The sequence below is a fragment of the Prunus mume genome, linkage group LG8 (assembly GCF_029339155.1).
Source record: "Prunus mume cultivar Tortuosa linkage group LG8, ASM2933915v1, whole genome shotgun sequence".
In the NCBI taxonomy this organism is placed as follows: domain Eukaryota; kingdom Viridiplantae; phylum Streptophyta; class Magnoliopsida; order Rosales; family Rosaceae; genus Prunus; species Prunus mume.
Genome location: NC_142705.1, coordinates 24118891 through 24123890, shown reverse-complemented (window position 1 = coordinate 24123890; position 5000 = coordinate 24118891). Strand labels below are relative to the sequence as shown.

The 5000-nt window shown below is 50.1% G+C and overlaps 1 pseudogene; it reads left to right on the top strand.

Annotated features, from left to right (window-relative positions):
- Positions 1–3785: 3785 nt before the first annotated feature.
- Positions 3786–5000, top strand: part of LOC148915121 (18S ribosomal RNA) — a 1729-nt pseudogene continuing 514 nt past the window's right edge.

Below are 5000 nucleotides of genomic sequence, written 5' to 3'. Positions count from 1 at the left end.
TGTCTTGTCTTGCCTTGCCTGTCTTGCCATGCTGGCATGCTGGCTTTGCCTCATGCTGGCATTGTCGTGGCTTTGGCATGCCTTGGCCTGGCATTGCCCCATCCAAGCCATTTTGAGAAAGTGAGGTTATTGAAGCTTTATGGCATGGCCTTGGCATTGCCCCATCCAAGCCATTTTGAGAAAGTGAGGTTATTGGAAGCTTTGCATGGCATGGCATTGGCATTGCCCCATCCAAGCCATTTCGAGAAAGTGAGGCTATTGAAGCTTTGCATGGTTTGGCCTTGGCATTGCCCCATCCAAGCTATTTCGAGAAAGTGAGGCTATTAGAAGCTTGGCATGGCTTGGCCTTGGCATTGCCCCATCTGAGCCATTTTGAGAAAGTGAGGCTATTGGAAGCTTGGGTGGCATGGTCCTTGGCATAGCCTTGACATGCCTTGCCTTGCCTATGCTGGCATATCGTGTCTTGGCTTGGCCTTGGCATGCCTTGGCTTGGCTTGGCCTTGGCATGCCTTGCCTTGCCTCATGCTGGCATGTCGTGGCCTTGGCATGCCTTGGCTTGGCTTGGCCTTGGCATGCCTTGCCTTGTCTTGCATCATGCTGGCATGTCGTGGCCTTGGCATGCCCTTGGCTTGGCCTTGGCATGCCTTGTCTTGTCTTGGCATGGCCTTGGCATGCCTTGGCTTGGCCTTGGCATGCCCTTGTCTTGGCTTGGCCTTGGCATGCCTTGCCTTGGCATGTCGTGGCCTTGGCATGCGCTTGGCCTTGGCATGCCTTGGCTTGGCCTTGGCATGCCTTGTCTTGCATTGCATTGGCATGTCGGCCTTGGCCTTGGCATGTAGTGGCCTTGCCTTGCCTTGCATCATGCTGGCATGTCGTGGCCTTGGCATGCCTTGGCTTGGCCTTGGCATGTCTTATGCAGAGTGAGGCTATTGAAGCTTGACATGCCTTGTCTTGGCATGTCGTGCCTTGGCATGTCTTGCCTTGGCTATGGGAGTGAGGCTATTGGAAGCTTGAGGAGGCTATTGGCATGCCATGCCTTGGCATGTCTTGCCTTGCCTTGCGACAGTGAGGCTATTGGCATGCCATGCCTTGGCTTTCGAGAGTGAGGCTATTGGCAGCTTGGCATGCCATGCCTTGGCTTGGCCTTGGCATTGCTGCCCACAGCATGCACAGCATGCACACAAATGTGCTGGAAATGTCGACAGAAATTTTCAAACCTTGTCAAGCCCCATTTTTATTGAAATTTCCTCGCACAATAATTAAACCATAAGTAGTCTATGATTTATAGGATCTTCTCCAACTTACAAAACTAAAAAATTCGTCCCCAATTTTTTTTAATGATTTTTTGAATTTTACGACTTCTAAAAATAAAATAAAATACTTCCCGACCTCAAAAATTTATGAAACTTTTTCCCATCATAGATTGCATTTTTCTTAGTGTCCCTGCAAAAAATCACGTCCAAATACCTTATATTGAATTATTTAGAGCCCATTATGACTCCTGACATGTTGATGTCTCCTCCTGTCAAAGGAGTAAATGCATAAAATGCTATATAGGGGTGTGTGTTGCCAGCATATGCATGGCAGCCCATGCCTTCTAGCTGCAGTTCTTCCCCACGCCACACCCATGTCATGTTGCCTCGATATGTTGCCTCGGTATTATGGGTTTGGTGTCGGGTGGCTGCCACCATGTGGTGGCCGAATCCGCCGCCACCACGCCGCCGCCACGGGTGAGGTGGGGAAAAAAAAAAAAGGCGTGGAAAGTTGCGAAATGGGGTTGTCTAGGCGTTTTTTTGCATGGGAGAGCACGGAGTTGCTAGGAACTCCTTCTCAAATGCACCGGTATGTCGACAACAACCTCATTTCGCAACTCAACAACCACCCGTGTGGGGTGGCGGTGGGTGGATAGTCGCGGATTGGAGTTGCCAAGCCAAATTTTTCAAACAAATTTCATCAAAACAAAATTTTCAAACAAATTTCATCAAAACCAATTCTTCAAACGAATTTCATCAAAATGAAAACCAATGTTTTGTTGCCTTCGGAGTAGTGGGCGAGCGGCGAGTCGGAGCGGAGCGTGTAAAGTTTAACCTCGGTGTGCACGGTTGTTTTTAGAAACTCAATCCAATACCGGGGACGTTGAAAGTGATGCTCTTATGAGTTGCAAACCCACTAGATTTAAAGAACCTTTTCAAAACAATTTCAAACAAAAACGATTTAAAATCAAAACATTTCATCAAAATGAAAAACAAATGTTTCGTTGTTTCGAGTAGTGGGCGAGCGGCGTAGTCGGAGCGGAGCGTAAAGTTTAACCTCGGTGTGCACGGTTGTTTTTAGAAACTCAATCCAATACCGGGGACGTTGAAAGTGATGCTCCTACGAGTTGCAAACCCACGAGATTTTAAAACTTTCTGAAAAATTTATTCCAAATCACACATTTTGATCCTTGGCAAGCGCTCAATCCAGAATTATCCAATCACCGCCACACCACACGGGCGGAGTGGAATGTTAGCTTCCCGGCTGGCATAGACAATCTTTTGCGCGAGGGAATGTCTATGCCAACCTCGAAGCACACCGCTCACCCACTAGTGCGGGCGACGATGGGTTGGCTTCGAGTTTACTTTAGCTTGGGGTTGTCCTCGATTATGCTTTTGTGTTGGGAGTACGGCCACCAAACCTTCTCAATGCACGGGTACGTCGGGGACGGCTTTCGCGGGGTTGATGAAGAAGCTAGTCGATTGTTGGACGACGAACACACGTGGTGACGATGGGTGGGCTTCGGGTGAACTTCAGCTTGGGGTTGTCTTCGGTTATGCTTTTGTGTTGGGAGTACGGCCACCAAACCTTCTCAATGCACGAGTACGTCGAGGATGGCTTTCGCGGAGTTCATGAAGAAGCTAGTGAATCGTTGGCCACCGAACACGCTGGGGGTGGGTTGGCTTCGAAGAAGCTAGCCAACCTCTTCGCGGGCGGTTGAGCTATGATTAGGATTGTCTAGGCATTGCTTGTGTGTGCACGGTGCGAGCCCAATGCACAAGCAAGTCGAGGATGACAATCTCGAGAGTAGCAATGATGCCGCAAAATATCGGTTGCCTTCGGAGTAGTGGGCGAGCGCGAGTCGGAGTGTCACGTAAAGTTTAACCTCGTGTGCACGGTTGTTTTTAGAAACTCAATCCAATACCGGGGACGCTGAAAGTGATGCTCCTACGAGTTTCGAACTCACAATATATCGCTGCCTAGTTGCCTAGATTTCGCTATTCTTGTCATGCCTAGCGGGCGGGCTTGGCTCCACTTGCATCCGCATTCTCGCCAGCCATTGCGCTTGTTGAGATGTGCGGTTCGCTTGGTGGTGCCTGGCTTTGCCAAAGCAACGCGCGGTGAGTGGTGAATGGGTTGTATGCACCGCAGGCTCGTGCTCGCATCGAACCGCCGCCTCATACCCTCGCCATTGATGCTTCAAGATTGGCTTGTGCGGTTAATGGGTTCCTGCTTTGGCTACCTATTGTTAAGGAATGGTGCCTCGTTGTCCCTTTCTCCTCTTGCCCTTCGCGGGCGTAAGGAGGACGTCAGAAGCGGTGCTTGTGTCCCGATCAACCCACGGCTCGCCGTGAGATTGTGAAGGTCCACGAAGTTTCGCCAGGATCTCTGATGCGGAGCATTGAGCGGGCGTGGTCTTCGGCCTCCGATCGCCCACCCGCCGCTGACACGCACGATCGCCGTGCTCGCTGGCGCAGCACTCGACCCGCAAGGTCGCTTGTCTTGCACGGAGCCGACGCCGAAAGGAATGCTACCGCTGATCCCGCCAGAGTCATATGCTTGTCTCAAAGATTAAGCCATGCATGTGTAAGCATGAACTAATTCGATCGTGAAACCGCGAATGGCTCATTAAATCGCTTATAGTTTGTTTGATGGTATCTACTACTGATAACCGTAGTAATTCTAGAGCCTAATACGCAACAAACCCCGACTCGAAGGGATGCATTTATTAGATAAAGTACGACGCGGCTCGCCGCTGCTCGATGATTCATGATAACTCGACGGATCGCACACCATCGCGGCCGGGCGACGCATCATTCAAATATCTGCCCTATCAACTTTCGATGGTAGGATAGTGGCCTACCATGGTGGTGACGGTGACGGAGAATTAGGGTTCGATTCCGAGAGGGAGCCTCGAGAAACGGCTACCACATCCAAGGAAGGCAGCAGCGCGCAAATTACCCAATCCTCGACACGGGAGGTAGTGACAATAAATAACAATACCGGCTCTTAGAGTCCGTAATTGGAATGAGTACAATCTAAATCCCTTAACGAGGATCCATTGAGGGCAAGTCCGTGCCAAGCAGCATGTAATTCCAGCCCAATAGCGATATTTAAGTTGTTGCGCTTAAAAGCTCGAGTTGACCTTGGGTTGGTCGACCGTCCGCCTCGTGTGCACCGGCCGGCTCGCCCTTCTACCGGCGATACGCCCCGCCTTAATTGGCCGGGTCGTGCCTCCGCTACTTTGAAGAAATTAGAGTGCTCAAAGCAAGCCTACGCCCGATACATTAGCATGGGATAACATCATAGGATTTCGGTCCTATTCTCGCTGGCCTTCGGATCGGAGTAATGATTAACAGGACAATGGGGCATTCGATTTCATAGTCGAGGTGAAATTCTTGGATTTATGAAAGACGAACAATCGCGAAAGCATTTGCCAAGGATGTTTTCATTAATCAAGAACGAAAGTTGGGGGCTCAAGACGATCGATACCGCCCTAGTCTCAACTATAAACGATGCCGACCAGTGGATCGGCGGATGTTACTTTTAGGACTCCGCCGCACCTTATGAGAAATCAAAGTTTTTGGGTTCCGGGAGTATGGTCGCAAGGTCTGAAACTTAAAGGAATTGACTAAGGGCACCACCAGGAGGAGCCTCGCGCTTAATTTGACTCAACACGGGAAACTTACCAGTCCGCATAGTAAGGATTGACAGATCGAGAGCTCTTTCTTGATTCTATGGGTGGT